A 24,021-nucleotide genomic window follows, 5' to 3' on the forward strand; every position below is an offset into this window, starting at 1 on the left:
TCATCAATATCAATAATAAGCTCTTGTTAATCAAACAGGATATCTTCCATTTTTTTTCCTATCTTGGCACTTTGAAACAATGAGATATTCTATTTTCTTGTTTTTATTAAAAGCTGTTAGCTAGATTTTATAAACTGCCAAAATATTTCCTTATCATTCTCTGCCACTTTTCCTTAATATCTTTGTCAGTCTGTTTTCCTCATACTAATGTATACCATCTATATGTTGATAACAAAACCATCTCTATTTTTATCACATACTACTCTTTTGAGCTCCAGAACTATTGATTCTAAATATTTGTACTTAACTTCCAGTCATAATACATCTAACACTTCCATAAACTGAATTCACAGAGTTTCCTGAAATCTATACTCCCTGTATTTCCCACCTCAGCAAAAACATTACCCATAAGATATTTGTCTATTTCTATATTCCATTTTCTTTACCCTCAAGTCCAATGAATCAACAAGATAGTGTTTCTTTGCATCATTTCAATATGTATAAGTTGTCTTAGAATACTCTGTCAAATAACATGAGCCTCTTAAGAATACAGCCCATGGATTAGTTACAACCTTATATTAACTGTGAAAAATTACCTCGAATACATACTTTGCTTTGTAACTCCTTAGATAACATAGCACTAGGTCTCTAAGAGCTGCACGTCATGATCAGTGGCAAATCTCATCATTTCTTTAAAAGACTCTTAGTGATTGAAGACTGCACATCAATTATTCAGGTCAGTCAGAGAGTAATGCGTGTAGTTGTATTGACTCCTGGACTTCCAGTGTAGGCCTCATAACATTTGCAAAAACAGACATTTAAAAGAGAGAACTGGTCATTAAAAGTGAAATTTCAGCAAAATATTTTTTTTTTAAATGATAACACTGGAAGGGAAATGGAAATCCAATGGAAAGCAAGAATAGGAAATTGTGGTTGACAGTGAGGCTGTTGCCATTGCCACTTTAAAGGACTCTAGATATTCAGCCAGGGGATCTTCTTTATTTGTTATCAACATGAATTAATCATACAAATTAATGGGCTTCACTTTGACATATCTGTATGTGGATATGTCATGCATTAATCATTCCAATCTTTCCTACTGCCCTCCTTCATCCACCCCTCTCTAGTGATCTGTCTTCTACTTTCAGATCACTTTTTTAAAAATTTCCATATGAGAGAAAATGTGATAATTGTCTTTCCTTCTGTGTCTTACTTATTTTGCTCAATGGGATATGTCTAGTTCCATTAATTTTTCTGTAAATTAAAAGATTTTGCTTTTTATTAGCACAGGATCTTAGTGAAGGTAAATGTACAAACATAAATGAGGAAAGTGTCTGTGGGGAAAAGGATGAAGACAGGAAGAAGTGATGCTCACAAAAGCCAACTCACCCCCCCCCACCCACGTGGGATTGTAACTTAGTGCATAGACTATGGTGGTTACCGCCAAAATAAAAATAGATCTAACTCATGATCCACCAATCCTGCTTCTGTGTACATATATCCAAAGGAAAAGATAGCATATTGAAGAGTCACTTGCATGCCCATGTACTTTATACCATTATTTTCAATAGCTAAGCTAAGAATCAACTTAGATGTCTAAAAACTATTGTCTACTAAAAACTAGTAGACAGCAGTTATAAACACAATTCTGAGTTGAAACAAGCAAAGCAATGCTAAATATCCCTGGCCTTTAGTGTTATTGAGATTATTGGCCAGTAAATATTTTGGTGGCATTATGTGAGTAGAAATTAGGAAGTATATGGAAGGAGCAGGGCTGTGAAAAGGCAAGCAGTGTACCCATGCACTTGAGTGTGTGCTCTCGAATTTGAATATAGGTAAAGGATTGGAGTTTGTATTTGTCTTAAGGGAGAAGCAGCCCCTCTTTTCTAACAAGAGTGGAAAGACAACACAGGCTCTTGTGACAGATCTTCTTGTCTGGCACAACCCAGCCATCACTGTGATGGCTTCTATTTCCTCTTTTAGAGAGAGAACACAGCTAACTTACTTGGAATAGGAAGGCATGAGGTTTTGATCAGGGGAGCACATGACCAGGTGGCAGGGATAAATGGAATTCAGCTGAGAGGCTCACAGTTTAGATGGACAAACCACATTACACACTCATTGCACACACCGGGGTCCAGCTGTGAGAGGGACAGTTTGTCAAAATGTTGATTCAATGTGGGTTAATAATTGGAAGACTAACAGGTGCCAGAAGTAGAAAAGAGAGATGATAGGATATTGTCAGGAATCATAAAAAATAATGCTTCGCATCATCATGACAAAGGAAGAACTACAATTGTCCCTAGCACTGGGGGCGTGGTTAGAAGATTATTAATTTCACCAAACCCCCAAATTATTCCTCACAATCCTCAACGCAAATGTCAGAGCTTTGAATCTGTTACCCAGGGACTTCTACATAGAGCAATGTTGAACAGATTAAATACTTTTCAGTATGGAGCAGACAGCAACTCTTTAATTTTAAAATATCTATAGGTGAAGTGAAAAATGATGTGGCTCTTCCATAAAAATCTGTAGATACTTTTAGCTAAATTGATAGAGGTACAAGGTTGTAATAAAGAAATATAGCAAATGCGAGAATGTCTGCAAGGCTACTAGGATATGGAGCTAATTTTACAAATTGACCAGGAATGGACTACATTTTAATGATAATTATATTGTCAAAATATTCACATATCGAAAAAAGGAAATTATGAATATTGGAGATTTAAAATTGTCTCAGGATTAAACCACAATGAACAAGAATTAAACTAAAAAAAAGGGCTCAGCTTTCCAGATAAGCATCTTTCCTGATATCTTCATGCAAGTTGTCCAGGAAAAAAAGAGGAAATTTTCTCAGGTTGCAGGACTCATGGATCATAAGTAACAGAAGAGCTACGTTGGGGGACCAAACCAAACTGATTTTAAAAACCCAGTTTAATTGACATAAAATTCCCACATACACTGTTCTTGTGTTTAAGTTCTTTTGTATCTTGTTTATTGTGCTTTGATTAGATTTTAACCTGTACATTATCTAAAAATGAGAAATAATGTTAAAAATAGGGGGAAAAAGAGCAAATAGGATCAAGAAAATGAGGAATTTTAATGTAGTAATGAGGAACAGGACAGAATTTCTCTGCACTCAGTCCTATGGCTAGAAAACAGCCTACAGTTGAGTACAGGATTGTCTTCCCACAGATTCTAATTAACAACACCTGGTAAGTCCCTGGTGCCTCCTCTGAACTGGTGTTGTTCTGAGTTGGTTGGAGCCAGGTGCCATTTCCCTTAATAGCATAGAGCCAGAGTAATCACCCGGATGTGCCCATCTGTAGTGATGGCTCTTGATAACTTAAAATGAAGCTCTACTTTGATTATAGTTAGTCTAGATGAAATTAAAATAGATTGCATACATAGATGTATAGCCATCTGCATCTATAGACATAACATGTGACATTTTAAAGTGATATATGCAAAATACCCTATTGATTTCATTATACCTAAAAAAATTGAACCAGCAGGCAATATAAATTAGGATTAAAGATATTGTATGGTTGCAAGGACATTAATAACTATACAGCTGTTCCTTAAAAGTATGATTGAAGTATTGAATATACACAAAAGTTTATCACACAAGTTTATCATGTGAAAGCCTGCTCTGTAACATCGTAGCATGCTAAATCTTATTGTTAATCTGTTCTTTTATGCCACATGATTTTCTAATAAGCACTTTGTTAATACTTAGTTCATGGATAACAATGTAAAGTTGAGTCTTGCTAAGCAATTATATTTTTTAAATTATTAATACCAAAAACTCACATTTAATTTCTCATAAATATAAGATGATAAGGGCTAATGTTTGCTTCATTAATACAGGGGCATCTGTTTTTAGAGGGCCAGCCATCATACCCACAGTGAACCTGGTGACCACTACTGAGCCATGGGTTGGACACTTGAGGGAAAAAAAAAAAAACAAGGTAGAGCTCTTAGAACAGAAATAAATGCTTTGGCTGTCAGGCCTGAGTAGCAGACAGTGGAGCCAGGATCTCAACACTGAAGGCTAGAAGCCTGTGACTTGTATGCATTACACAGGTTGTCTGAGCCCCTCTGTTTTAAATGTTTGAAGTCAATGCATTTTGGAAAACTGAATGACTATATATTAGAAAGCATCTAGCATAACCCCTGGCACATTAGAACCTAAGATAATTTTATTCTTTCAATTCATTAATTATGTTTGAAAGCATTTTTGAATCCTTTTCTGTTTATTTGTGTGTGTGCCCTTAATTTTCAGCAGAAATTTTCTGCACATATTGTAGGTTGGCTGGTCTCTTTATTAATTTTTTTCCTCCATTTTTTAATGCTACCAGGGAACTGAACCCAGGGCTGCTTAACCGCTGAGCCATATCCCCAACCCTTTTTATATTTTATTTAGAAACAGAGTCTCAATAAATTGATTAGGGCATGGATAAATTGCTGAGGTAGCCTTTGAACTCATGACCCTCCTGCCTCAGCCTCATGAGCCTCTGGGATTACAGGCATGCATTTCTGTTCCTGGCTTTTTAAGAACACGATAAGAATAATTCATAGGTAAGACCCAGTATTCACATAACAATATTTTCTTTGGGCAAAGAATTGTAATGCATAATTATCTGGTCTAACATATTTTAAAATTTTATTTTAAAATAGTTCTGATTTCCACCATCTCAAAATCCTCACCAAATGGATTTTACAACAATCAATGAGTTACAGTGTGCAGATGCCAAGAACTATCTTAGACGAACCCAGGTGGACTTATTTCTTTCTGTTTTTAAGTGATAAGGTTAATATACTCTGGACAAATGGAGAGCAGCATACCCTTCAGAGATGATGAAAGGCTTTGAAGGGTCTATCTGGTATATGTAATTTTCCAGATCTTCTGGAGATACTCCATGCTGGCAAGTGGCTCCTTCTCATTGTGTTCTTCTCTACAAATCTCCAAATGTAGCCGACACTAAGAGGCAGTGAAATTTGTGTATTGATAAACAGCATTGAGAATGAGTCTTTACTTTGACAATTCAATAATAGGGAACATTTTATTTGTCTGGAAGCATTAATTAGTTATTAATTGAAAAGGCATTTTTCAGGTCATCCTGCAACATGTAAGCAGTTTCCTAAGATATTTGTGATTCAAAACCTTGGTCAAGTTGACCAAGTACAGATAGAATAATAGAACAGCTAAAAGAATATGTGGATGGTTACTGTAGGACAAACATCTTTTCAAAACGATTTGCTATTAAGAATTTTTCACTATAGAATATTGACATAGTTTATTCTTCATTTAGGAACAGCATAACAGTGCTCTTCTTGAAATGTTATCTCAGGTATTCTTAAAAAGTTATGTTTTACATTTACATCATAAACTTGAAAGCATGAGGTAAGATTTTCAATCATCTGAAAAATCATGGTTTAATATCTAACATTAAGCACATGATATAAAACCATGGCCCTGAAGCCAGCAAAATGTGAACTTTGATGCTTGACAAACTAATTGTGATCATAGCATGATTTGAAAATTGGGTACTGACTATAACAGGAATCTGCTCTATTTCAACTTCTGTCTGAATCCTTTGTGACTTCAGCTGTTGACTTGACTGAAAATCATGTCCTGAGAATTTTGATGTTGATCTGACACTAGTTTTTTTAAATTAAAGACTTAGCAAAATTTTAAATTAAAATATTCCTGTGAAGCCATGGGAATAGCATGTGTTTAAAGACAATAGCTTCTGGGCAAAGAAAAATAATCCTTTACCTGCCTGCCAAATCATATTATAGTCAAAACTTAAATGGTGTTAGAAGCCAAATTATTCGTTTCTGATAGATTATAGATGTGATGAAGAAAATTACATATTTTTTCACCTTAATTCATTGCATTTCAAGATTCCCATATGAGAAGACAGTCTTGCTATTATTGCCAATCTGTTATGTCAAGCTATTTTCTAAAGACTTTACAATTATTTGCTTCACCAATTAATGGAGTTCAGTTTGATCTTTAATTATGTGCTTAGAAGTTAAAATCATGCAATATTTTACTCATAATGTTAAAAGAATATTTCACATAAGTGTAAAAATTAACAATTTTAAGTATGATATGTACACATTCAGAAAGTTCTATTTATTTCAGGAAAAAATTATAGAGCATATTCATACTCAAATTATGAAATCATGTCACCAACGTTTTTCCCATCATACAGTCTTTTCTATAGGTTCCATCTTTAGAGAGAAAACTAAAACAATTTTCAGGCCTTGCCTCTTTTTCTGTCCAGTAAAATCACTGTGGCAAAGTCATTGCCACAGATATTTGGGACATGCTGTACTGTTTATTTTTGTGTTATTTTCTAATTATGAAAGCAAACTCATATTGTAAATGCACTTTTTAATAGATATAGTTGAATTATACTCTTACCTCATTAAAATGCTTTGGGAGGGATTAACAATGCCAATATTTTTCTGATTTTTTGAATTTGCACGTAAGGCACATACTGCTGAATCATGAAATATTTTATTTGTAAGTCTTATTCTCCCTCCTTTCTGCTGATTCATTTCATAGGCTATCAATCTTTTGTTTTCCCCAATTCTGACATTAGTATTATGAGGGACAATAGCTTTTTTCTTTGTATTAATTTAAAACTGTATCTATTATAAACCTAATGGGATTTTTAAAAATCTTTTTCATTTCCTTACATGATTTTCTTATTTTACTCACCTACTGATTTATCTTATCCTGTTCCTTGTAACTGCTACCCTGTTTTCATATATAGTAGGTTTTCTAGCACACTTTTAAGGATACCAATTATTTTTTATAAAATATATGAATCTAATTATGACAAAAATATTTCATTTCTCTTTAAAGGCTACTATTTGTATTTTTGTTAATTTAATTTTAAAATTGTTTGACAATGATTTCAAGTCTAGAAGTGGCTCTAGCAGAATAGAATTAAAAATCATTACATACACAGAAAGGCAATGAGATTCTCAATTACTATGGGGAAAGAAATCTGAATCATATATGGTAACCTTAGCTTTAATTTTGGCAAACTCTGGGTAGAACAGCATGTGGAAAATAGATTAGTTTCTTTAATGGAAACAGAAAATTCTAAGAAGTTATGAAACTTTGAATTCAGATGCAGAATGTAATAACCCTTGTTAGGTGTCTAAAACTTCAACCCACTGGTAATTCTCATCTATGATGAATATACAACTACAATAATTGCTAAATATATTTTCTCCAAAAAGAGGTTAGATAGATAAGATAGAAGAACTTCTATAAACCTGAGAGGTTTAGATTCAAGGTTTCTAATGGAATTTTATTTCACATACTTGAATAGGAAAAACATTAATAAAGAAACCAAAATTCAGCAAACAAGTTTATGTACGGGGTATGGAATGTGAAAGAAAATTTTCAAGATTTGGTTCCATACTTTCTGAACTGAGGACTGTTATAAACATCAGACATTAGTACTAGATTCTTTTTTTTTTAATCTGATATGTCACAGGCTTGTCTATGCAGAATCATGGAGCTAAGAGTAACTGTGTCATGCATTATTTTTTTAGGTGTGATCCTAACCACAACAGCTACATGAGGATGTGTAAAATAGCATATGTAATCTTAGAATAGGTTGAATATTTCTGGTTGTCAGCAATATGTTTGCACTTACAATATTTTCATTTCGATTTTTTTTTAATTTTCATGTTTAAAAAAATTATTTTAATCCATTAAATCCTAAGTTTTCAATCACCAAAATAGTTCAATAAACTTGAAACAGGAACATTAAAATAGTTTAGAAATCATAATTAGAGCTTATCATATGAGTTATTATCAATAATAATACTAATGAATATTTTCACTAATTATTTACCTTTTTCAAAAAGAACTGAATTCTAAAAACATAAATATTTGTTATAAATTTATCATAAATGGCATATTTGTTGCTCATTTTTTAAGTATTTTAGATGTTTCATAGGTGGGTTGATGGGACATATAGGTTAATGATATTACTTCTTTATTGATCAACAATAATACATAAATAACCCTTGACATACTTTGCCTCACAGTACACGAAGTAGAGCAGATTTTCATGCATTCTCTTTTCTCTCTAAATTTTGGACGACTTTATTATTAAGTCAACGGAAAGAGTTCCCGGGCCATCAGTTGAGAGGCCTTCAGTGTCTGAAGCCAAGCTGCTCTTGCTTGAGTGCCACCTCTGATTGGAGAACCCACAATGGACCATTTAAGATAGCTTATCGCTTCTGCAAAGGTTATTGAAACATGCAACTAAATCCTTGCTTGAAAATATTGACCTTGATATGTCCCTAAATTCTAGCAGATTGAAAATAGTGTCTACTGTAAAAATGTTTTATAAGCTAGGTTTTAGGTCAAAAAAAAAAAAAAGAAAAGAAAAGAAATGGTAGAAAACAGTGAACAACAATCTAAGCCGAAGCAGATAGTTTTACATTTAAAGCTAATATTTCTTTGATTTATAAAACATACAAAATATGCATTTACAGTAAAGAGAGAGATCGAATGCACAAGTAGCAAAAATTTAGGTTTCTCAACAATGATTCAATGCTGGCATATTTCTTATGGGTAAAAACTGAAGCATAAACTACAGATAACATGGCCCAAAATTATGACAAAATTCAGTTAATAAAACTGACTTAATGCCACAAAGAGTAATGTATTATATTTTGGTGGTGATAATATTAATGATTTTCTTTTGGGGTAACTTAATACATTTCAATCTTAGATCATCAAGTCTTGTGTCTCAAGAAGTGTTTTCTACACCTACATGTACCCGTTAGCTGTGTACTCCAAAGCCAAAGCAGACAATCACAAATAACACCAATGATATCCTGCTTATAAGATAGAATACACAATCAATAATAATGAAAATTCCTATATTAGTAGGAAAAAAATCTTAAATGCAAGAGAGAAATTTTCCAGGTAACTTTGTGAAATTTAACAAAGCAAATTGGCCTCATATCTCCAAACACAAAACTGTTTAGTTTTTCTCTTTATAGAGGAAAGTATTGATCCATTTTTTTCACAGATATTTTCATAAGGATTTTAAATTCTGTCATTTTATCCCCTTAAATCTCTTTTCATTTAGAAAGATTGTTCTATTGTTCTACACTCTGGAAGTAAAAAATGCAGAGCTAAATGACACAATGTATATTACACAATCTGTGGAGTTAGGCATCTACTGAACTTTATGGCTTTGGAAGGAGGCTCATATCTCTGAGGCAGTAATGGAGAATCTTAGAAAGTTGACTGAAAATGAGAGGTAACTGAGGTCAGGAAGGATGCTTCCCACTGGCTTTTTCTTATATTATGTGTCAAGTGATAGTGTAGAAGAAAAATTCAACGCGGAAGTTTTGTGCATAGCAGCCTACATCTTACTAACATAGGACAAAGTAATAAGTATGTTTAAAGAACTTATGCAAGAAAAAAATCTGAATTTCCTTGGACTAAAATTTCACCATGCTAATCTTAAACACCAAGAAAATCCATATGAATGTCTAAAGGGTCAGTGAGTACCTGGTAGAATAGCCATGGGAAAATTCCAAAGCAGGGGCTTTTACCCCCAATTTTCCTCTAGAAACATTCATGCTTTGCTACCAGCAATGATGCAGACAAGGATGTTAAACATGTGAAATATGAACATCCAGAAAGCTTACATGATATTGTTATTGAAGTTTTCTGGAAAGTTGGCAATTTAAACATGATTTTCCATTCTTTATCCAACAATGGAACTCTCCCTCTGATTTTCTGGAATCAAGCTAAGGTTCGGTTTTATGGGTGTCTGAGTAGAAATTACTTGGTCTTTACAAGGGAGCAGAGGTAAAAATTGGTGTGATTCTGTACAACATGGACTATACAAATGCTTACATACAAATAAAACAAAGGTTGCACCTAAGAATACAGGTACTCTTGGTAGAAACTCCAGCATGTGAACACTTGGCTGTGTCTGGTTTACTGGCCTTCATAAAACCAAAAATATTTGAAAATTCAGCCTCTGTTTCCTCTGAAATAGTTCTAGTTCCAAAGCTGGAGCATAATAAATTATAAATACACTGATATTTTATAGAGCTACTAAAATAATTGCCAGTCCTGACTATGGATTAAAGTCTCTTTCATGAGTTACTGATGACAAAAAAATAAAATAAAATAAAGTCTAGCAAATGTGTTTATTTAAATATCAGTTTGGGAAAACAATGATCTCAAAATATCATTGTATGTAAGCATGTTCATGTGCATTTTTTTATAATATACAATCACAGAGAAATACATTTCAAAATACATTTCAAACTTTCGGTATCGGTTATGTATGAGTGATGTGTGTGTGTGTGTGTGTGTGCACACATGTGTTTAGGTGTATTAGGGTTCTCTAGAGGAACAGAATCAATAAGAAGTATGATTATAAAAGGGAATTTATTAGATTGGCTTATGCGACCAGAAGCTGTAAGTCCACAATGGCCCTCTGCAGGCTAGAGAACTACCATAACTGTGTAGTCCAAGAAGCTGAAGCCTCAGAACAAGAGGGATCAACGTTTCAACCCAGTCTGATATCCAAAGCTTCTGGAAACTCTCTGGAGAATCACTGGAAGAGCCCATTTTGGAAGAGTGATAGAGCCAGGCGATCCCGGGAACAATATACAATGCCTTCAAGGAGAATGAGCTTGCATCTGTGGCTGCTTCCTTGTTCTTCCAACCTCATCTCATCCTAGCCACCATCCTATTGGGTGGTGCTTCCCATGCTTAGGGAGGGTTTCCCCTTCAATTCACTATCCCACATGTCAATCATTCTTAAACACACTCTCTTGAAACACCCAGAAGCCTTAATCTTCACCATCTCTTAATTCAATCAAGTTGATAATTCAAATTAACCATTACAGTAGGGTAGGAGAAGAAGAGAACTTATCCAAGAAATAAAGCAAAATGAAAATGTAATGCAATGTGAGTTTCAAATTCTTGTGCCTTTGCAATTAGACCCTTTTGGGTGGACTTGACACTGTATTTGAACTTGTCCTTCAGGGGTTCTTTTTTTTTTTTCATCTTCAGCTTTTCTAGTTCAATTTTATATTCAAAAAATGGTTCTTGGGCTGGGGATGTGGCTCAAGCGGTAGTGTGCTCGCCTGGCATGCGTGCGGCCCGGGTTCGATCCTCAGCACCACATACAAAAAAACAAAGACGTTATGTCTGCCAAAAACTAAAAAATAAATATTAGAATTCTCTCTCTCCCTCTCTCCCTCTCTCACTCTCTCTTTAAAAAAAAAATGGTTCTTGAGCTGGGCCTGGTAGTGAAGGCCTATAATCCCAGTGGCTCAGGAGGCTGAGGCAGGCGGATTGTGAGTTCAAAGCCAGCCTCAGCAAAACATGAGTGATAAGCAACACAGTGAGATCCTATCTCTAAATATAAAAAATACAAAAACAATACATATAGGGCTAGAGATATGACTCAGTAGTCATAACAAACACATAAAAAATGGTTCTTGAAAATATATATTAACATTTCTCAATATAAACATATCTTTTTCATTTCTATTATTTTACTGAAACTTTTTTCTCAGAGAGAAAAGGGAAGGGTGGATTTATTTACTGAATATGGATTCATTGATATATATATATATATATATGATCATTCATTCATTGATTCATATTTTCTTGATGTTTTTGCCAGGCTTTCCTAATGTTTATGCATAATCTATAAAAAAGAAAAATTTGCAAAATTAAATGACTGCTATCTCACTTATCTAAACTAAAAGATCAAAGTCCCTGTCATGTCTATTATTATAAGAATGACTTGGATCCTATGTGGTTTTCTCCTGTGGTTCCTCCAGGTCCCAAGGGAGCACACATAGGACTGGCGTAAATACTAATAAATAGTTAATCATTTTAGTAAACCACACACATACTTTCAAAGGCCTTAAAATCCTCTGTTTTCAGCTCTTAAAACAGCTATATTTTTCTCTGTGTTGGAAACAACACAGGTCAAAGTTGTCATCTTTTTCCCCTCTGAGGTTCCAGAACAAACAGATTTTAATGTTGAAGGAAAATTTTCTCACAATAAAACAGAATGAAATAAATAATAAAAAAATATGATTTCTAGTGAGAATATAAATTTTAAAACTCAGATACGTATTCAAAGACACTAATTTGGGTATGCCTGCTGGCCATCTAGAGGCAATATAATAGTAGATGTTCCATAAAATAAACCTGCCTCCTTAACTAAATGCATTGCTAAAAGGAGAACAAATAGTGTCAATTGTCTTATATTTCTTCCTCTTAAGATAAATAAGATGTTCAAGGTCTTCCTCACAGATAGTTACAGTTCTCTTTATTTTGTATACCCTGTATATTGAGAAGCACAAGTTTTGACTCCTTGAAGAAACTACTACTTAATATCGCCTTCTTTTTTAATTTATTTATTTTTCTAACTTGTTGCATATGGCAGCAGAATGTATTACAATTCATATCACACGTAGAGAGTACAATATTTCATGTCTATGTTTGAATACAAAGTAGAGTCACACTATTTGTGTTTTCATACATGTACTTTGGGTAACAATGTTCGTCACATTCCACCATATTTTTTACCTCCATCACCTCTTCCTTTCCCTCCCACCGCTTTGACTTATCTGCAGTTCTTCTAATTCTCCCATGCTCCCCCTCCCAACCCCACTATGAATCAACCTCCTTATATCAGAGAAAACATTTGGGATTTGTTTTTTGTGGACTGGCTAACATCATGTAGCATTATATTCACCAACTCCACCCATTTATCTGCAAATGCTATGATTCTATTCTTTTTTAATGCTGAATAGTATTCCATTGTGTATATATACCATATTTTTTTTATCCATTTAGCTACTGAAGGGCACCTAGTTTTGTTCCACAGTTTTGCTATTGTGAATTGTGCTGCTATAAATATTAATGTGGCTATGTTCCTGTAGTATGCTGTCTTTAAGTCCTTTATGTTTAGACCTCGGAGTGGAATAGCTGGGTCCAAGGGTGGTTCTGTGCCCAGTTTTCCAAGGAATCTCCATTCTCCTTTTCATATTGGCTGCACCAATTTGCAGCCCCACCAGCAATGTGTGAGTGTCCATTTTTCTCCACATCCTTGCCATCACTTACTGTTGTTTGTGTTCTGAATAGCTGCCATTCTGTCTGAAGTGAGATGAAATCTTAGAGTAGTTTTAATTTGCATTTCTCTAATTGTTAGCAATAATGAACATTTTTTCATCTATTTGTTTATTGATTTTACATTATCTTCTGAGCATTGTATGTTCAGTTCTTTGGCCCACTTATTGATTGGGTTATTTGTTTTCTTGGTGTTTAGTTTTTTTTTTTTTTTTTTTAATTCTTTATATATCCTAGAGATTAGAGCTTTATCTGATGTGCATGTGATAAAAAATTTGCTCCCAAATTCTCTAGACTCTCTCTTCACCTCACAGATTTTTTCTTTTGCCGAGAAGAAGCTTTTGAGTTTGAATTCACCCTTTTTACTGATTCTTGATTTTAATTCTTGTACTATAGGAGTCTTATTGAGAAAGTTGGGGCCTAATCCAACATGAAGCAGATTTGTGTCTACTTTTTCTTCTAATAGGCATAGTGTCTCTGGTTTAATTCTTAGGTTTGTGATTCACCTTGAGTTGAGTTTTGTGCATGGTGAGATATAGTGGTTTATTTCATTTTGTTGCATATAGATTTCCAGTTTTCTCAACACCATTTGTTGGAGAGGCTATCTTTTTACCAATGTATGTTTTGACAACTTTGTTTAATATAAGATAACTGTAATTATGTGGGTTAGTCTCTGTGTCCTCTATTCTGTACCATTGGTCTACCAGTCTGTTTTAATGCCAATAGCATGCTGCTTTTGTTACTATTCTCTGTAGTATAAAGTTTGGTATAGTGATGTCACCTGCTTCACTCTTCCTGCTAAAGATTGCTTTAGCTATTCTGGGTCTCTTATTTTTCCAGATGAATTTCATGACTGCTTTTTCTATTTATATGAGGAATATCATTGGAATTTTGATTGGGATTGCATTAAATATGTATAGTGCTTTTGGTAGTATGGTCATTTTGACAATATTAATTTTGCCTATCCAAGAAGAAAGGAGATCTTTCCAGCCTCTAAGGTCTTCTTAATTTCTGTCCTTAGTGTTCTGTGGTTTTCATTGTAGAGGACTTTCACCTCTTTCATTAGGTTGATTTCCAAGTATTTTAATTCTTTTTTTTTTTTTGAAACTATTGTAAATAGGGTAGTTTTTCTTATTTTCCTTTCAGAGGATTAGTCACTGATATACATAAATGCCTTTGATTTATGGGTATTGATTTTGTATCCTCCTACTTTTGTAAATTCATTTACTTGTTCCAGAAGCTTTCTGGTGAATTTTTTTGGGTCTTTTAGGTATAGAATCATATCGTTGGCAAATAGTGCTAATTTGAGTTCTACTTTTCCTATTCTTATTCCTTTATTTTTTTTTCGTCTATTTGCTCTGGCCAGTACTTCAAAAACTATCTTAAATAGAAGTGGTGAAAGAGAGTATCCCTGTCTTTTTACAGTTTTTAGAGGGAATGCTTTCAATTGTTCTCCATTTAGAATGATGTTGTCCCTGGGGCTTAGCATAGATGGCTTTTACAAAGTTGAGACATATTCCTGTTATCCTTAGGTTTTCTAGTGTTTTGAACATGTATGCATGCTGTATTTCATCAAATGCTTTTTCTTCATCAATTGAAATGATCATATAATTCTTATCTTTAAGTTTATTGATATGATGAATTAAGTTCATTGATTTTCATATATTGAAATAACCTTGCATCCCTGGGATGAACCCCAATTGATCATGGTGGATGATCTTTTTGAAATGTTTTTGTATTCGATTTGCCAGAATTTTATTGAGAATTTTTACATCATTGTTTATTGGTGATATTGTTCTGAAGTTTTCTTTCTTTGATGTGTCTTTGCCTGGTTTTGGAATCAGGGTGATATTGGCCTCATAGAACGATTTTGGAAGTTCTCCCTCTTTTTCTGTTTCACGGAATAATTTGTAGAGTATTTTTCTTTATAGGTCTTGTAGAACTTAACTGCGTATCTATTTGGTCCTGTGCTTTTCTTGGTTGGTAGGCTATTGATGGTGTCTTCTATTTCCTTGATTTGTTTAAATCGTATATATCATCCTAATTTGACTTGGGCAACTCATATGCCTCTAGAAATTTGTCAATGCCTTCAATATTCTCTCTTGTTTGAGTATATGTTTTCAAAATAATTTCTAATTATTTTCTATATTTCTGTAGTGTCTGTTGTGATATTTCCTTATTTATCACTTTTGTTAGTGATTTGAGTTTTCTCTGACCTTCTCTTTGTTAGCCTGGCTAAGGGTTCATCAATCTTATTTATTTATTTTAAGAAACAAAATTTTGTTTTGCCAATTTTTTCAATTCTTTCTTTTGTTTCAAATTCATTGATTTCAGCTCTGAACTTAATTATTTCCTGTCTTTTACTGCCTTTAGTGTTGATTTGTTCTTCTTTTTCTAGGGCTTTGAGATGTAGTGTTAGGCCATTTATTTCTTGACTTTTTCTTCTTTTAAGGAATGAACTCCATCTAATGAACATTCTTCTTAGTACTGCCTTGATAGTGTCCCAGAGATTTTGAAATGTTGTATCAATGTTCTCATTTACCTCTTAAGAATTGTTTAATCTCCTCTTTGATGTGTTTTGAAACCCATTTTTCATTAAGTAGCATATTATTTAATCTCCATTTGTTGAAGTATCTTTTATTTTTTATTTTATCATTGATTTCTAATTTCATTCCATTGTGACCTGATAGAATGCAGAGCAGTATCAAGACTTTTTTTTATCTGCTAAAAAGTTGCTTTGTGGCATAATATATGGTCTATTTTAGAGAAGAATTCATGGGCTGCTGAAAAGAAATGTATTCACTTGTTGAAGGATGAAATATTCTATCTATGTCAGTTAAGTCTAAGTTATTGATTGTATTATTGAGTTCTATAGTTTCCTTGTTTAGCTTTTGTTTGGAACATTTATACTGTGGTCAAAGGGGTGTGTTAAAGTCTCCCAGGATTATTGTTCTGTGGTCTATTTGACTCTTGAACTTGAGAAGTGTTTGTTTGATCAACATAGATGCTCCACTGTTTGGGGCATCTATACTTATAATTGTTACATCTTGTTTGTGTATGATTCTCTTGAGAAGTATGAAATGTCCTTTTTGTCCCTTTTGATTAACTTTAACTTAAAGTCTACTTTATTTGATACAAGGATGGAATCCCCTGCTTGCTTCTTCAGTCCATGTGAGTGATATGATTTTTCCCAACTTTTCACCTTCATTGTGTGGGTGTCCTTTCCTATGAGGTGAGTCTCTTGGAGGCAGCATATTGTTGGGTCTTTATTTTATTTTATTTTTTGAATCCAGTTTGTAGTCTATGTCTTTTGACTGGTGAGTTTAGGCCATTAATATTTATTATTATTATTGAGACATAATTTATATTCCCGGCCATTTATGTTTATTATTTAAATTGACTTTTTTTCCCTTTGATTAGCATTTCCTTTAGTGTAATACATCCCTAAGCTGATTTTTATTGTTTTATTTTTTTAATTTCCTTTTCATAGAACATTTTGCCAAGGATGTTCTGTAGTGCAGGTTTTCTAGTTGTAAATTCTTTTAACTTTTTGTTTATCATAGAAGGTTTTTATTTCATCATCAAATCTAAAGCTTAATTTTGCTGGATACAAAATTTTTTGCTGGAATCCATTTTTTTCAGAGCTTGATATATGTTGTTCAAGGATCTTCTAGCTTTTAGAGAACTGGGTTTAAAAATCTGCACATAACCTAATTTGTTCCCCCTATATATAATCTGAATCCTTTCTCTCATGACTTTTAATATTCTCTCTTTATTCTGTATGTTAGGCATTTTCACTATAGTGTGGATCTATTGTGATTTTGTACATTTGGTGTCTTGTAAGCCTCTTGAATTTGGTTTTCCAATTTGCTCTTCATGTTTTGAAAATTTTCTGGTATTATTTCATTGAATAGATCATTCATTCCTTTGGTTTGGAACTCTATGCCTTTTTCTATTCCAATAACTCTTAACTTTGGTCTTTTTATGCTATCCCATATTATTTAAATATTCTGCTCATGTTTTCTTACCATTTATATTGTGTGTCTACATTCCTTTCAAGATTCTATATTTTGTCTTCATTATCTGAAGTTCTCTCTTCCAAGTGGTCTAATCTGGTGATGTTCTGAGCTTTTGTTTTTATTATTGTTTCTTTCATTTCAAGGATTTCTGTTTGTTTTTTTCTTTAGAGCCTCTATCTCTATTGAAGTAATCTTTTGCTTTCTGTATTTGCTTATGTAGGTCTTTGTCAAAATTATCTTTTGCCTCCTGTATTTTGCTCTCTTATATCATTCTTTAATTCACAGAACATTTAATTATGTACATCCTGAACTCTTTCTCTGTAATTTCATCTGCTGCGCTGGCCATGGATTTTAATAATATGGTTGCTTGATTTGTTTGGGACACTTTCTTCCTTATCTTTTCATGTTGCTCTTGTAATTTCCATTCTAGCTCTGTGGATTTGAGGTGTTACCGTTTTTACCCTATAGGCTTATTGTGCCCGTGTAGGGTTCCAATACCTCAGCTTTGAGGTGAAGGACAATGTTAACAAATCCAAATATAAACAAAATACCACCTAAAAATAAATAGTTGTTATTAGGACATTTACAGTTTGGTCACAATGTACAGAAATGGTGAATTCAATTATTATCTACAATATAATCAGTGGGTTTGTAAAAAGGTTTAGAGTTTGTGATGGTGGACAAAAGAACTGGTGGTGAGATATAGGAAGATATGCTGAGGAGCTATGAGATAGAATATAGAGTTATTATATCTTAGAAAGTGTGAAAGAGACATCTAAAAAAGAAGGTTAGTAGCAGGAAAATAGAGACATAGGAATTTTGGGTAGACAAAAAGAGGGAAGACAGTAGAGTACATAAGACAAGCACACATATATATTCAGAAAAATTAAAAAAATGTTAAAAGAGTAAAAATTGAAGAGAAAATAAAAGAAGGAAAAAAGAAGATTTTTTTTAAAAAAATATACAACCCGACTGCAATATACTATTCAGTCATCTCAGTCCTCAATATCCCAACTCATGCAAGTACTTGGTTTCTCATATGTTTGGGTTGTGAGGACAGGAGAATAAAGAGGGAGAAGAAAGAAAAAAAATCTTGAAGGAAGAAACAAGAATTGTTTCAGTTGGAGATCAGTATCTTTCCTGCTTCCCTTCTCATCCAATAGGTGGGTTTGTCTGTTGTTAGTTAGTATCTCTGTCCTCAAGATGGTTCGAGTTACCAGGGTAGAGTGTTGGTCTTAGGTGCAGGGCACCTGGAAGTGGGGTATGGCACCTTGCAGTCCTATTGGGAGACTGCACCTCAAGGATCTTCTTTGGGGTCTGCTCCCGTGATGTGGGAGCCAGGTATTATCTCCTCATCTCACCTGTAAACCTCAATTTCTCCCCTCTAAATCACTCTAAAGTGTATCTCCCTCACCCTCTCTTTTTCTACTTCCTAATCAGGAACCTTTCTCTCTGGGGGTCTGTGTGTTGCACTCTGGTGGCTGCACACCTCTCACAGAGGGCTGTTTTGGGCAGTTCCTCGGCCAAGTTACCAGCTGCTGAAGATTGGGGGGAATTAAAAAAATATGGGTACCTGGCTATCTGGTGTTCCAAACTTCTACTTGCCCAAACTAAAGATGGTGATGGAGGTGACCCAAGATGGGGGCAGCCGCTGGGTGTGGCGTTGTGCCATGTGTTCTGAGATGAGCTCTGTGGCGTGCAGTGTTGTGGCTGTCAGCTTTCTTCAGAGCCTGTGATGTCCCCAGGCACAGGCAGGCTACTGTGAGTAGGGGACAGTGGCAGTAGCTGCTGAGTCCTGAGATGAAGGCAACTGGGGGAGCTCCACTTTGGTAGATGGGAGTCCACATGGGAGTGGATGCCAGAGTTCCTGCACATGGGTATCAGCTGAGTGTCGTCCTTGAAGTGGCATCTGGGAATTCTGCACTGGTGCTGATGCTGGTGGTCCCGCTAAGACACTGGTGAGACCTGAGTGGGTGAGTAGTTAGGAGACCTGTTCTGAAGGTGGGACACAGTCCCGAGTCTTGGCAGCTGTGATTCTCATGCTGGATCAGCTGTGGAGGGGGTCCTCTATCACTCTCAGCAAAGCAGAATTCCCATTAGTTGAGTCCTGGGTCACAGAGCGACACAGAATGCTGCATCCCTCTGGCCTGCCATCTTGGATCCCCCTAATATCTTTTTCTTAACTTTCCATTTTAATTTCTTTCATAGAATCATACAAAACTCCATGTAATTCTTAGAATAAGAGAAACTTTTTTTTCAGTAAACAAAAAAAAGTTAAAATTGATTTTTGACTGTTTCTGCTTACTTTATGACACATCAATAACTTACAGGGTTTCTTTTGATTTTGCTGAACATCAAGCAATATTATTATTTGAATTGGCAAAGTTTTTATGCCAAAAAATTCTAAAAGTAAATTTATGTTTCAGTGATTTGATAATGTATTATTAAATATAATCAATAATGTTCTGAAATCAAATTGGAAATGTCCACCTACCATCTGTGATCAGTATCCTTCTATGTACTTTCTTTCATTCACTGGACACAGTAGTTATAAATAAAAGCTCTCAGTTAACCTTGTGTATGTCTTTGTCAATAGATTAGATAACCAATGTTGTCTCTAGCATATTTTAAATTTATTTAATAGATTTGTTTCAACATACCAATATAGTCTCTAGAATGTATTTTAATTATGCAAAATGTTGAAAGTGTACAGGAAAAGAAAGCTCTAAACTAAGTCAAAAGAATCATAATTTTTAGACAATAAGAAAACGATTTGCTAGTGGGGCAATTTTTTCCGTAGAACATAACTCTTAGAATATTTTTATTATATTTGAAAATTTCATTAGCTTTTTGAAGATACTGGATACTAAGCAAATATTTCTACTTGTCTGAAGAATAACTATAATCTGAAAGAGCTCTAATCACTTTAAAAGGTATTTAATTATTGTAAGAATGAGCTCACAAACTGCTGGAAGCCACATCAAAAAGCCATTCTGTGTCTTCAGCCTGCGTGTACACTGTCATCAAACAAGCGATTATAGAACATAATTCTCATTAGGCCCCAGAGGCAGCAAAATATTTATTGAACATGGCATTCAAAGACTGATTTTTAAATGAAATATTTTACAAATGAATTGTTAAGCTACCTAGTTTGGGGATTTAAAAATCATAAATTAAACCATTCTATAAATCTCTGAATTCTTCATATATTCAAAACTTACTTTTTATGTTAACTAGGACCTTATAATAGAAACTTAATTTGTTGCTTTGTAATTGAGTTAGAAAGCAATCTTCCCTAATAGAGGATGAGCTATATTAGAGCAAGGCATAGGCCTTTAGTATTTGTTCATAAGCAGATGAATTTCTAAAAAGGAAGGCTGTGGAAAAATTAGGATCTACTGAATACCTCTTAAGTTTCTGTGATTTCACATAAGGTGCTAACTCATTTGATTAAACTAATAACTCATTTTATTTGTAAACTTCTGCCATGTGTTGCTGTTAGAGAGACAACAAGTAGCTGGTCAAGTGTTAATGAAAGTGTATATTGTATAGCACTGGAATCTGGGCAATTCTGAGAGTTAGCCATAGTGTGCAAACCTCACAAATGAAGAGAGCATCCAGGGTATGGTGAAGATGATGTTTCATGGTCTGGCAGAGTGAGTGGACTGTGTTAACGCAGGGAACAGGAGGATTCGTGTGATTTGTCATGTTTCCACACTCAATCATCTGAAGGACTAGCATGCAGAGGATGTGTATTTTTTCAGATTAAAATATAATCAATAAAATTCATAAATAACAGATCTGGTTCAAAACAGAGAGTTTTTGTTGTTTGCTTGTTTTTATTTTTATTTTTTCAACTAATAGTGGTATCCATCCATGCAACACATCGTGTCAGGAGATGCACTAATTCCCTTCAGTGGAGTTATTCAAGCAAAACCTTAATGAGCATCTGTCAGAGACAGAATAAAAGACATTTTTCATTGAGAGGGAGTTGAAGTAAATGTCCCATACAGCCCTTTCCAACCATAACAGTTTGTGATTTTATGATAATCATCAAAATCCAAAACAATTATTATGACCACAACATATTTCAAACTACCTTTGAGAAACTAAAATTGAACACAATTATAAATACAGTAAATCATGATTTGAACAAAGGATTGAGCAAGCTTATCTGTAAGGTGACTAATGGTAAATATTTGAAGTTCTGCAGACCTATAGGCTCTGTCACCACTGCCCACACTGTTACTACAAAGTGTCTCTGGAAAACAGATGGAGGAATGGCAGTAAATAGGAATGGCAATAAATAGGAATGAAACCATGAGCAGGAATTCAGGTAGGTGACAGGTTGATCCCAGCTATAGGTTGTCAGCACCCCAATAAGACAGTTGTTATAATATGGTGCAGATTCCTCAAAACTGCCTTTAAGGAAACCTGGGTTTAATCATGTTTGTACTAACATTTTGCTTAATCTCACTTGAAATGCATATGTCTAAAAAATTTGCTTCCGTTAGAAAATCTCTGAATTTTCTTCCACAGCAATTTGCTACAATTGTGGACTAACGTTTGTTTTTTATGATGTGTTGATATGTCTCTTTGGTTTCCTAAAACTCCCTTTTATTTATGGACAAAGTTTAGACACTATTTAAGGCAATGAATTAATTGCTTGAGAGTCAAATGAACGGAAAGATCCCCTCCTTACTCTGGAATAGTTCTGAGTTTCCACACGTGATGCGTCTGATGGACAGAGACAGCAAAGCTGAACATCTGGAGCAGCAATAAAAGGTCTGCCAGAAACAGCAGGCGGTGAGAGCAGTGCCACATCTGGCTAAAGCTACTCAGAGAGGAAGCCAGAGACATCTAGTCATCTGAAATAGAGCATGAAGATGCACAACTTTTATGGGTCTCTTTCTGTCACTGCTGCGTAAGTCAGACTTCTCCTGCACACTTGCAGTTTCCTCTTTGGAACTACAAAATAAGATGGCTGCCCTCCAGGCATGCACGGCGCTATTAATTTTGATGGATTTTTGTTGCCTTAGAGATTTTTGGAAGATGTAAGTGTTGAAAGGATTGATTTATACTTGACATAAAGTTATGATTTCTAATATTATTATGGCAGCACATACGAGCACTACTTTCTTTAATAATATCTTTGTACTTTTGGAAAGAGATTAGTATAGTTGCTTGAAATGGTTTCCAACTCTTGAAACTCGTATTATAATTTTATAGTTTTGCTGAGATAACAAGAGGAGGAGCTCTCTTGCCAGCTGCCAAATGAGTTCGACTGCTTCCTTGGTTGTCAGGTTAAGTATCAATTCTTCAAAATAGCCTTTCTTGAATTCCCAAGTAAATTCCATCCACATTCATGTACACACACCTAAGTGTATATGTGTGTATTGCATGTTTTGTTTAACACACGTGTCTCTTTCTGTATGTGTATGCATATGTACCTAAACATTTTCTTATAGGAAAAGATATGCACGTATACTGTCAAGTTTTTGGACATTGTAAACCCTGCATTTGTTACATGCTTCTTGGTACATAGTAGATTCTCAATCAATAATTACTTAATGTGAACAATATAATTATATTAATGATGATTAACAAAATATCAGCAGAAATAACTTAATTTTCATATTCATTGATAATCACTATAGATATTACTTTGGTAATTATTTTAATGTTTCTCATCAAATCATAGTTTAATGAGTAATTTTCTATTCAGAAAATGAACATGATGTAATTTTTATGATAATCATCACTGTATGCTTTAAAATACACAAACTTCTATGTTAACATTACTAGATTTGGGCCCCTGATTTTCTGTTGACGATTCTACCTGAAAACATATCTTCATATATAACCAGCTTGTGAACTTCCCAATAGTGTGTGTGTGTGTGTGTGTGTGTGTGTGTGTTAGTGAAGGAGATGAAGAAGATCATAGATGTCAAGGGAAAGATGTCAAGTTGAGGGGCAGGGCCAGAAGAAAGGAGGTTGAATAGGGTCTTCTGATGAGGTCATCTTCCTTGATGAAAGCGCTTGTGAACACACAATCAGGGGACTCAATCAGAGAGACACTTCCATACTTGTGGTCCTAAATTTGGGATCCAAAAGAAAAACTAAAACAGATATAGAGACAGAGGGCACCAATCAGTAATAGTGAGAAGAGTGTAGACAGGGTAAAAGATAAAGAAAGGAGGAAAATCCACAGACCACACAAAGAACAAATCAAAACTTCCCCACAGGATATCCAGCTCTGGGGCCCCTTCTCTTGGGAAAAGTTTGTCTCTATCACTTGCCACAGTCTGGCTGGGCACAAATCACGAGCCACTGAAGCAGGAACAAACTTTATTTTCAAACTGCAGGAAAACACTTCACACAGCTCCCGGGGAATCCTCCCGAACGCCACGAGGCTTCTCCAGGAACCCCCAGCCGGAAATATCTCTCTCGGAAATCCCTCCTCCTGCACTTCCCCAACCAATGGGAACTCTCGGGGAATCCCCGGAAATCCCCACGAGAACTCCAAAATAGTGCGAGAACTCAAAAGTTGCGGCAGAGGCGGATAGTAATGCCTCGCCTGTCAATCAATACTGTTGGCAAAATGCCAGGGGCCATACAGACTCGGCCGTGGCTCTCAGCATCTCCCCCTTTTTGTTTAATTAAACAACAAGCAATGTGGCTTAGGGACCGTGCCTGTTAGGCAGTCCAATTCAACATATGGTCCTTACCCGTCATCGGATGAACTGACCTCTAGGCGTCAGCCTCCTGTCTTAGGTTGGTACCACTGCAATTGGATCATACCCGTCACTGACTACCGGTCCAGCATACAGC

Source organism: Marmota marmota, unplaced genomic scaffold, assembly GCF_001458135.2.
Source record: "Marmota marmota marmota unplaced genomic scaffold, marMar, whole genome shotgun sequence".
NCBI lineage: Eukaryota > Metazoa > Chordata > Mammalia > Rodentia > Sciuridae > Marmota > Marmota marmota.